This window comes from Coffea eugenioides, chromosome 2 (genome assembly GCF_003713205.1).
Source record: "Coffea eugenioides isolate CCC68of chromosome 2, Ceug_1.0, whole genome shotgun sequence".
NCBI lineage: Eukaryota > Viridiplantae > Streptophyta > Magnoliopsida > Gentianales > Rubiaceae > Coffea > Coffea eugenioides.
In genome coordinates this window covers 6942810-6955531 of record NC_040036.1, presented here as the reverse complement: position 1 = coordinate 6955531, position 12722 = coordinate 6942810, and positions in this window count along the sequence as shown.

Below are 12722 nucleotides of genomic sequence, written 5' to 3'. Positions count from 1 at the left end.
TTTTTAAACGATGATTTGTGATAGTCAATTATTAATTGTTCAGGCACTCAAGGGGACCTTCAAGAGGATCTCACAAGGGATGCCTAAATACTTGATTGTGCACCACTCTCTTATTTTGACTAGGTGAGTGTCAAGTGTATGTTTTATTGCAATTATGTGAATTGCTGCTTCTGAACTGAAAATTTATAACTGTTGAGTCGAGTGTGTACTTTATTGCACTCGTTCTCATTTAACTGAATCGAAATGTAATTGCCTGAATTGAATTGAATTGAATTACCTGAACTGAATTGAACTAAATTATATGCTATGGCTGCATATGTCGTTGGAGTGAATCTCCTCGATACACAACTAAACTGGGGGCGTGATACACAACTAAACTGGGGGACGCCCAAACTCATCGGCCGACCTTGAGACTCGAGCCGACAAGGGCTTGGTCGGGAAGCTTGGTGAGCCCTGAGAAAAACTAAAAGCTTGATCTATTGGAGAGATCATGCTTGGCCTACTCGTATAGTAGTGTCTTTATAGCAGTTCGGGCCCAGTGGGGTATGTATGGTGGATGGAGAACGGGTAAGTGGAGTTTCTACGGACTAAATACTGACCCGGTTGACGGAGTGTCATCGCGGGGAGGTAATTGATCGAGCATTGGTAAAGCAAGTGGAACTTAGCTCCTGAGAGCTTCTATATCCTTGAATTGTTTCTATTTACTTTTCTCACTCAAATTGTTAATTACTTGAATACTTTTGTTCTATTTGATAAAATTGATTGCTACTTGGATTACGTGCTTGCATGTGTGTTTCTTGGACTCACGAGCAATCACTCACCCCGTAGAGTTGTTTTCCTTAACAGGTGGATTGAAAGATTTTGGAAAAGCCGACTGGGTTATACTTTTGATTGGAATCTTGGTTATAAATGTTTAGTCGACTTTTAATGGTTGTATTTTGGGACTTGATGTATCTTTTGAGAACATGATGTAAGATTTGGATATTCAGTTAAGGAAGTGACTTTTCTTCATTTTAGACTTGTATTATTTGGTATGTACCGTTAAGGTTGAATTGAACAGTCTTGAGTCCTGGCGAGAGTTAGGCAGGCGTTCCGCGGATACCCTTGGGTTCGCTCTTGGGAGAAGTGGGGGCGTCACACCAAAAATAAGAAATGAACAAACTGTTGAGAATAGAGCTTATCTCACCTTAAATGCAAGGGCTATGAATGTGTTGTATAGTGCTTTAGACTCAAATGAATTCATTAGGGTCAAAGGTTGTAAGTCTACTAAAGAGATTTGGGACAAACTGAGAGAAATTCATGAAGGTAGTGAGAATGTTAGAGAACAAAAGAAATCTATCTTAGTTACCAAATATGAGTCATTTAAGATGGAATCTCATGAAAATATTGATAAAATATATTGTAAATTCAATGATCTTATTAAGGATTTAGAGGTTTTGGAAAAGGAATACACCTTAGGAGAGAAAAACAGAAAAATCTTGAATGCTTTGTCTAAAGATTGGGAAAGTAAAGTGACTGTAATTGAAGAGGCAAGAGATCTGAATTCAATGCCTATTGAATCTCTTATAAATTCTCTAACATCTTATGAGTTGAATCTTAAGACCAAAGTACAAGAAGAAGAAGATGCAAGAGTAAAAAGGAGCATTGCTCTAAAAGCATTTCAAGATGATGATGATTCGATTTTCTTGGATGAAGAAGACATGGATCATAATGATCTAGCTCTCATCACAAAAAGGTTCAAAAGAATCCTCAACAAAAGGAGATTCAGAAAAGGAGAATCTAGCAATTCAAATTCCAATCAATTCAATTTTGCAAGAAACAAAGGAAAGCAAGAGGCCAATAAAAGCAAGCTGACAAATGCTATGAATGCGGCCAACTTGGACACTACATGATTGAGTGCCCAATGAAGAAGAAGAAAGAAGGAAAAGCTCAACGAAAATCAAAATTCAACAACATTCAAATCACGTGGAATGAATGCAACTTAGATGGTGACATTGAAGAGGAAGAAGAATCTGCTCAAATAGCTTTCATGGCCATTGGTGATGATGAGATAACAACTTGCAACTCTCAACTTGTTAGTGATGATGAAACTGATGATGATCTTGAATCCTTCATTGAGAGATTGCATGATAGCTTGAAAGAATCTTATGGTAGAAACAAAGAATTAAAACAAAAAATTAGCTTTCTTCTTCAAGATAATGCAAATCTTTTTCAACAAAACAAAAAGCTGAGAATTGAAAATGACTACTTTAGAAAGGGTGAGACTGATCTACACATTGAACTTGATAGGAAAACAAATCTTTGTAAAATGTTCAAAAAGGAACAAGATGATTTGAAAAGAAAAATGGACAATCTAAATGAGTTGCTCCAACACAAAAAATAAAACTGTTTTCAAGGGAATAGATCAAAACCTTATCTTGGCACTGATGAGAAAAAGTTAAATTCTAATGCAAATGAGTTTACTATTTATAAGAGAAGACAAGTAAGATTTGTTAAACCTGTTCATACAAATAACTCTTTGGCTATGTGTAGTTTTTGTTGTCAAAAAGGTCACATGAAAAATAATTGCTATATAAGGAAGAACATGAGAAGAGGCATGAAATGCATGTGGATAGTTAGACATGATACTAACTCTCGAGAACCCAAAAATTAAAAGGGTACCAAATATTATTTCGTGAACTTTTATGTAGGTGAACTTGGTAAACATCATTAAGAAATCAAAATGGTTCATAGATAGTGGATGTTCAAGACAAATGATCGGTGATCCATCACAATTCATCAAACTCAAGCTAAAATCAAGTGGAAAAGTGACATTTGGAGATGATAACAAAGCTAAAACAATTGGAGTAGGAGATGTTGGTAAGAATGGTCAGACTGTTGTTCATAATGTTCTTTTAGTTGATAACTTGGGTTATAACTTGCTAAGTGTTAATCAATTATGTGATAGAAATTTGTTTGTTTTGTTCAAAAAGCATGAGTGTCTGGTTCTTGATTCAAAGTTTAAAATCATTTTCAAAGGAAAAAGATTCAATGACATCTATGTAGTTATTCTTGAAAATATTGATTCCTCTAACTTTCAATGCTTTAAAGTTTCAAATGAAGATTCTTGATTGTGGCATCGAAGGCTTTGTCATTTCAATATGGATTTGTTAAAAGAAATTTCCAAAAAGGATCTTGTTAGAGGTTTGCCAAAAATTAAGTTTGAAAAAGATAAAATTTGTGATGCATGTCAATTTGAAAAACAAATCAAAGTCTCTTTTAAATCCAAAAAGTGTGTTTCTACTTCAAGACCATTGGAGCTTTTACATCTTGGTTTGTTCGGTCCTACACAAATTGCTAGTTTGGGTGGTAAGAGATATTGTTTAGTCATTGTTGATGAATATTCTAGATATACTTGGATGATTTTTCTTGCTCACAAAGATGACACTTTAAAAAATTTTGTTTCCCTATTTTCAAAAGTTCAAAATCTGCTTGGCTTGAATATTGTTAAAATTAGAAGTGACAATGGTTCGAAATTTAAATTTTATGGCTTTCCAGAATTTTGTGATCATAATGGAATTACACATGAATTTTTAATTGCAAGAATCCCTCAACAAAATGGTGTGGTTGAAAGAAAGAATAGAACTCTTCAACAAATCGCAAGAACCATGTTAAGTGAATGCAATTTACCAAAATATTTTTGGACCGAAACCGTAAATACAGCTTGCTATGCAATGAATAGAGTGCTTTTGAGACCAATTTTGAACAAAACCTCTTATGAGTTAATTTTTTATAAAAAGCCAATTGTTGGATATTTCAAAGTTTTTTTGTTGCAAATGTTTTATTTTAAACATCAAGGAACATCTTGAAAAATTTGATAAGAAATCTGATGAAAGTATTTTCTTAGGTTATTGTGGAAACAAAAGAGGATATAGGGTCTATAATAGAAGGACTCTTGTCATAGAAGAAACCATACATGTTACATTTGATAAATCTAATAATGATATTTTCAAGAGTTGTTGTGAAGATGATGATGTAGGTGTTCAAGAAGGATTCAAGAAACTCACGATTCATGACCAAGATAATACTTTATTAGAAGAAAATTCAAAGGAAGATAATCTTCAAGAGAATCAAGCATTAGAAGAAAATGACATGGATGTTGGTACGGCTAGGGATCTTCCAAAAGGTTGGAAGTTTATTCAAAATCATCCCAAAGAATTTATTATTGGTGATCCATCCGAGAAGGTAAGAACTCGTTCCTCATCTAAACAATTAATGGATAATTTTTCTTTAGTCTCGCATTTTAAGCCTAAAAATGTTGTTGATGCTTTGAAAGATGAAAACTGGATTTTAGCCATGCAAGAGGAACTAAATCAATTTGAAAGAAACAAGCTTTGGACACTAGTTGAAAGGCCTCAAAATCATCCTATTATTGGCACAAAATGGGTCTTTAGAAATAAAATGAATGATAAAGGTGAAGTTGTGAGAAATAAGGCTAGACCTGTGGCCAAAGGGTATGCTCAAGAAGAAGGAATAGATTTTGATGAAACATTTTCTCCCGTAACTAGACTAAAATCAATTAGAATGTTTTTGGCATTTGCATATTTCAAGAACTTTAAATTATTTCAAATGGATGTTAAAAGTGCTTTCTTAAATGGATTTATTGATCAAGAGGTTTATGTTGACCAACCTCTCGGTTTTGAAAATGAGTCATATCCAAATTACGTGTTTAAACTTTCAAAGGCTTTGTATGGGTTAAAGCAAGCTCCAAGAGCTTGGTACGAACGTTTAAGTGATTTTTTGGTTGAGAATGGTTTTAAAAGGGGTATTGTGGATACCACTCTTTTTACCAAACAAAGTTTCAATGATCTTCTAATTGTGCAAATATATGTGGATGATATTATTTTTGGTGCTACTAATAAGTGTTTACGCAAGGATTTTTCCACTATTATGCAAAATGAGTTTGAGATGAGTATGATGGGAGAGTTAAATTTCTTCCTTTGGCTTCAAGTGTGACGCCCCCACTTCTCCCTAAGACAAACCCTAGGGTATCAGCGAGACACATGCCCAACTCTCGTCAGGACTCACACACTTATTCAAGCTTAAAAAGAATCCACAAGTCAACCATAGATTTAGAATTAAAGAAATTCTTCAAATATACAAGTTACAACTTCTAAAACTACCATTTATAATTACAAACCAAAGTCTCCAAATATAACAAAATTTACACTTCAGAAGTCTCCAATATCATACACAAGATTTTACTAGTTTCGATCAAAAGTTGCTAGTCTAAATTCTTCAATTTTCACTTCCAAAACCTGTTAAGGAAAACAAACTTGGGATGAGCTAACGCTCAGCAAAGCCAAGGAAATTAAACAAGCAAGCAAGTAGCATAGTTGAAAGCAACTTTAACATGAACTTTCATATAATTGTACAAGTAGGAAATAAGCACACATGGAAGGATACAGGAGCTCTCAAGAGCTATTTTCACGTCTCGACTGATTCACGCCATCTGGGGTTGACTCTCCGTCAACTCAAGTAGTATCGTGACCGTAACGCTCCACTTACTCCATCCATCTAACATAACGCCCACTCGGATCCGGAACCAAACATTGATGTAGTGGCGATACTATTCGAGTATGCCAAGCGAGATCTCAAAAGATTAAGCTATATCATTCCCCAAGGTTCACCAGGCTTCTCGACCAAGCCTTTGCTGGCTCGAGTTACAAGGTTAGCCAATGGGTTGGGGCGTCCCCACCAGCATGATTTATCGATGAGACCACGTTCCAATCGACTTAGACTCGTTCATAGCACTGAATCGGGATGAGCGGTACCTCCCACCCAAATAGGGTGTGATACATTCTGCCGCTCAATGCTCACGAGTTAAAACATTTTCAAGTACAAGTGCAAGTCATGTATATTCATTTGACAATTATCATTCATTCACAAGAGAAAGAGGACGAGGGCGGTAAAGTACACCCTCGCCTTGGCAAGTTCACGTATCATATAGCACTTGTATAATATCATTTCAATCATATTAGCATTGAACATGCACTTGACACTCACCGAAATCAAGAGTGTAAAGCAAGAGTAAGGCAAGATCAAACGAGCTCCTCGGGATCCTCTTGATCACCTGAGACATGCACAATTACAAATCACCTAGGTATTCAACCAAGGTCTAGTAGCATTCCTACTACCCTTACTCAAGAGATAATACGTTCAAATCGAAGACAATTATCACTTACTAGCTTAATCCACGAGGGTAGCATTTGAAATATCTAAGAATGCATTAATTCAAGTCAAGTCAAGTCCAAAATTCTCCAATTTGAGGGTTAAACAGATCTCTGAGTTTTGGTACGAAAATCGAAAAATATGGAAGATTATTTCTTGTTAAAATTTCCTAGTTAAACGCCCAAGTACAAGTCTTGACTGCTTTAATTAAGATAACTTGTTAAAAGTGTAAAACTTTGAGGAAATGAAAGATACATTAGCGAGAGAAGTTCAATAAAGATACATTTGAAGTCAAAGTAGTGAAAAAAAATAATCAAGGTAAGAGGTTGGAAGTTTGAGATTTTTAAAGTCCAGAAGCCCGTTTCTATGCTTCAGGAATCTACTGAGATAAATAGTAACAGTAACTTTAAAAATTTGTAACTCGAGTTTCACAAGTCAAAAAATTATGAAAGTTATACCGTTGGAAAATAGATTTTTAGTACTACCACATCCTAGAAGACATTTTTCAGAAATTCAAATCACAAGTAGGCCAAATATTCGATCCAAGTCAAAAATTCATTTCCTGAAGGAACAGGGCATTCAAGCAGGACATCCTACTTTGAGGAGTCACGGATAGTAGTACACAAGGACGAAAAACATGAAACTTTTAACAAAGGCCCATGAGTCTAGTTTCAAATGCCACTGACGACACCTCAATCAGATTTTTCTACACCAATATATAAGTATTTTACTGAGACTGGTCAGTGAAATCCGAAAATCTGGAAACTCATTTTTTTCACTTGGAAAAAATCCTTTTTCTCTTTTAAAAACACAAGACTTTATTCAAACCACCCATACACTTAAGTATGACATTCATACCAACAATTAAAAATCAAGATCTATTTTTAAATGCAATAAATGGAACTCAATTTGGACCTTTCTACATCAAGATACAACATTTCAAAGAAAATTGATTTTTAGGACCTGTTTTTACGAAATTCCAGTTCTGTCATACTTGATAGAGTTTAAGAATCTGATCATAACTAAAGCTACGCAACTCGAAATTTAGTGTGGTTTGTGGCGTTCAAAACTAGATTCAAAATTCTAAGAATCACTAGAAGGAACTATTATGAAATTTGTTTTGTAAGATAGACAAAATTGAGCTACAAACTGCAGCTTTGACTATTTCTCGGATGCAAGCAGTGAAGAATTTCAGTCATCTTTGCCGGTTCACTACGGCTCATAGGAAACGAGTTAGGGGTCGCATTTTATACCAACGGAAAGCTCTCAGAGTCTAGTTTTGGATGCCACAAGCGGCACTCAATTTCAACTCCCAGACAGAGAGTTATAACCAAAAATGTGAACACTGGTTGGGGTTTCTTGCTCAGAAAATTTCCAGAATTCAACCTCACTTTAACCCTATTTTAACACAACCAAACGGAAAGATTTTTAGGAGATATTTCATACACATAACCACCAACATGTATCAAGTATTATTGCACCAAAATAACATAAAAAATTCGAAATTAACATGAAGGCTTCAACAAGACAAAAATCGGACAGCATACACTTTCCTTCCTCTAGCTTTCTTTCCAACTTTTTCAACTCAAACTATACCATATCTCATCAAAGCAAGTAACAAACAAGCAAATAAACACACAAAATTCTCAAGGCCTCTACCTATCAAGCCACCTCAAGTCCACTACCTAGTGTCAAGGTTCATAGAACCCATCAACAACCCAACTTAACTAGTTACAACTAACTAAAAACTAATCATAAGATGGAAGGAAAATAAGAACTTTGAAAATTACCTTCCCTCACAAGAAATCAGGTTTTGAATCACCAAGAATCTTCCCCCTTCCAGTCTCCTACTAAGCTTGAGGATGCTCCAAGATAATAGGCTAGGTTAGAGCAAGATTTAGGGAGCAAAAAGAAAGACGATGAAGCTGAAATTTCCTTGGCAAATGGAGGAAAAAGATCCGGTCAAATGAGGAGAAGAAGAGATTGTTTTTGTGAGCTTTTGTGGTGACGTATAGGCTGGAATGAAGCATAAGAAACTCTAACTAATTACTAGTGGTAGACAAGAATAAATTGAATTGGTTTCTCTAGGCTCCACATAGAGAACAATAGGAAGTGCTAGTAAGTGGTATAGCATTTTTAATTCCTAATGGAAGACATAATAAGTAGTCATAATGAAAGTGCTAGTACATTATACCATTATTGGTTCTAATGGCAACCAAAACACATGTGATAGTTAAATCCTCTTTTGGTTTCACGTCGGAGCTAATGCCATTCATAGGAAATTTTGATTTCTAACAAGTACTAGTAGTTCCTTTTAGTTTTCCACTAGAATGGAAAATGCAAAATTTTGTTTCTTGCACATATTAGGCATTTACATGCATTCAAGCAAATGTTTTCTACACATTTTTTTTAAAACAAATGCTAACTAATCAAATGCTAACTAATACCAAGATTTAATGGTGTAAGTGATACCATTTTCTAAAATATCACATGTTTATTTATATATATATAAAATAAATAATTAAACATGTAAAAGAATTTATCGGGTCCTTTCATCAAGTGATTCAAACTCAAGAAGGTACATTCATTAATCAAGCTAAGTACACAAAGGAGCTTCTCAAAAGATTCGGAATGGAGGATTGAAAGCAAGTTGGAACGCCTATGTGTACATCTTCCAAACTTGACAAAGATGAGGAAGGTATGAAGATTGATGAGAAAAAGTATAGAGGTATGATTGGTAGTTTACTTTAATTAAATTTCAAGTAGACCTGATATTATGTTTGCTGTTTGCTTATGTGCTTGTTTCCAATCCTGCCCTAAAGAATCTCACTTAATTGCCGTTAAAAGAATCTTTAGCTATTTAAAGGGAATCTTGAATTATGGTCTTTGGTATCCAAAGTGTCAAGAATTTGCCTTATATGGTTTTTCGGATGCTGATTTTGGTGGGTGTAGGATAGATAGAAAAAGTATTAGTGGCATATGTTGTAACGACCCCACCGCCCCCTAGGGCGTACCCAGGGTTTAGCGGACCGCCTACCCAACTCTCGCCAGGACTCGTTCACGTACTTCAAGAAAATAACTTACAACCATAAAAAATAAGCGAAACACAATTCCCAAGTTTAAAATATACATTGATACTTAAATTCATCTCCACGGCTCATACATGCCCAAATATATCAAAATTTTTAAAATCCAGATACATTCAACCCTAGTCGAGCACTAGTGTGAGTACAATCGCAAAAATTCAAAAACTAGACTTTGCTAGCATGTACCAATCCCCATGCTCTTGCTCGTATCCCCTGTAAGGAAAACAAATCTCATAGAATGAGCTAAAACTCAGTGAGGTTCCAAAAATTCATGCAGACCCAAATAGCAAGTTGACCATGATTTAAAATCACAAGTATCAAAATAGCGAGCATATGAAGTCAAGAAAATAAGTAATAACGCTTCATAAAGCCAAACACTGGATATTTAACATGTCAAGTAAAATGATACAACCGCTATTTCAAAATAGCTCCGCCATAGCTTGATCAAATAGTAGTTGACTCTTCATCAATTTTCAAGTAAAGTAATCAGTCCAGTAGTGCTCCGCTTAACGCCAATCCGTCCACCATTCAACTTTCTTACCGGGCCCGAACACCAAAATAAACACGTGTGGTAATATTCGAGCATACCGATTAGTCGAGAAGGTATCACTCCACTCGACAAAACAAGAGACCTAGGGTTCGTTATCTAATTGACTAGGCCCTTTGCCCGCTCGACTCGATTAACTAGCCTCAAGGTTTCTGGAATTCCAGAGTGTTCATGCATAGACAAGTATATCAAGTCATGTGCACTCAAGGCACAACAACAAGTCATGTTTAGAACAAGTGCGATAAAGTACACCCTTGTCCGTTCACACAAGTCAAATATTGTCCAAGTACATTGGTAAAACATGTAAGAGCAAGTATTAAGGACAAACATGCACTTGGAAGCACTCACCAAAGGTCTAGTGCTTTTCAAGGTCACGCTCAGGTGCAACTCCTTAGATGGAGTCCAAATCTGCGATAAAATATAAATCAAGAGTTTAAAATCAACTAGGGTTTGAAACATAGGAGTTTCGCTTCAAGAAAATCAAGTAAACGAAACTTGTTTAAGTAGTATTCAAATTACTTATCAAACTCTAGAAAGTTCATGCTCGCTCGTTTAGTTTCGATAAAGAAGTGATTTATACTTTTAAAGTCGCACTTGGTATAAAAGATCGAGAAAATCGTATTTTTTAAGGGTCGCTATTTTCATTTTTTTCAAGGGTACGAGTTTCGATGAAATTTCAGCTTATATACCTCTATCAAAGAAAACTCGAATACCCTAGACAAACCAAGTCCAATTCAAGTTCAAATCTTCGCTCAAGTCGCGAGTACATACGCCGAATCCTCGAGTGAAAATTTGGGCAGTATGCCCTTTGTATTTAGCTATTTTCCAGCCACTTAGGGCTTCATTTCTTTCCTCAACTCAACCCAAATTCAACATATAAGCAAACTTAACAAGATAGCTCTTCAACTAGGCTTAATATCATCCAAAGACAAGTCAATTCTAGCAATGAAACTATCAAGATCAAAGCTGGAAACTAGTTTTAAAGAAGAAATTATAAATGGCAGATTTGTCATCCTTCGGTGTTTTGGTCATAACTGCAGCTAGGTATATCGGATTGAGGTAATTTTTATAGCGTTTCGAAACTAAGACATAGACCTACATTTATTATGAAGACTTCCAAAGCCAAACATGCATTTTCATGGTACAAAAAATGAAAATCTCAGAGAAAATAGAAGCTGTCGGTTAAACAGGGCATTTGGCAGTCAGGCGGTATTTTGGTTATTTCACAAGATACAGTGGCTCGCATTGAGCTGACATTTTCTGGCGTTAGACAAGCTAACTCAAATCCATACAAACTTTTATGTTGAGAAAGAACTGATTTGGCTTTTATCATGGAATGAATATTGCAGTTCAAGTTGATTCCAAAAACAGGCAGGAACCTATCAAATGCTGCGAAAAATTCAACTTTTAACTCTACCAAAAGTCAACAATCAAGCCCATAATCACTTTCACAAGTTCCATTGTTCCTAGCTTAATAACACCATTTACTAGGTAAACCAACAATAATTCAAAGGATGAAAGATGCAAAAACCCTAACTAAACATTTCCACTACACCAATTCAAAAACTAAACCAATCAACCAAAGCAAGCCAAGATTTAAAAGCTTTCTGTACCAAATTAGCAAGATTAAGGCAAAGAGAAAAGGAAGTGTTGCCTGATAAACCTTCCAAAACTACTTTGAAAATGAAGAACCAAGCAACCACAAGCTTCTTCCTCGAAAAACTCTCCACCAAAGTTCCTCTTCCTACTTAAAAAATCAGCTTTTTATGGATTGATTGCAAGGTTGAGGTAAAAACTCAAAGATCAGTAAGGTTGTTGTGCGTGGAAAATGGAGTTTCTCTCCTCTCTTCTCCTTTCTTATTTTCGGCCAACATGAAGCAAAATGAAGGAGAAAAGAAACCAATTTGAAGATAAGAAAGAAGGAAATTTGCTTGGTCAAAGTTTACTAAATTTCCAACAAGTGCCACACTATGATTTAAGGTCAAATTTTTTCTTTTCTCTCTATCCTTTAGTCCAAAATTTCGGCTCCTATAAGGAGATATTTAGGGCTGATTTTTCTCAATTAATAACAAGGAGATTAAGGTAATAAAGTAGTGTTCAAGTGGTGCACTCAATCGGTAGCAAACGGTGCGCGTCGGTTCAAGCCTATTTTCCTTAACTCTCTCGTACTCGTGTTTCCACTTGTGATTCACTCACTTATTATTAACACTTCTAATCACACACTTTTTCTTACCTAATACTCATTCTTATCCACTAAATTTAGTACACACACCTCACCAAGTGATCACACTACCAAAATGCGTAAAAACCCTAATTTGTCTAACTATAAAAGTGCAAGTAAAACTTTCAATTCTATTATGTATTACAACTATTGAGGGAATAAAATTAGTAGTAAAGGAATTATAAAATAATTTATTCAAAATAAGTGAAAATTATGAGCAAATATGAGCAAATTTTCAAGTCGTCACACTCTCTTTCTCTTACACAAAAAATCCGGGATGTCACACATGTCATTTTCTTAGTAATTGTTTAGTATCATGGTTTAGTAAGAAACAAAATGCTATCTCTTTGTCTATGGCCGAATCGGAATATATTGCCGCCGGTGCATGTTGTGCTCAATTGTTATGGATGAAAAGTACCTTAAATGATTTTGAATTAGTGTATGACTGTGTGCCTATGTATTGTGATAACACAAGTGCCATAAATTTGACAAAAAATTCCATTCAACATTTTAGGACAAAGTATATAGACATAAAGCATCATTTCATTGGTGATCTTGTCCAAAAGTGTGAAATTTGTGTACAATATGTTTGTTCAAAAGATCAAATTGCTGATATTCTTACAAAAGCCTTATGATACGTTCCTCGATCAACTTGTTT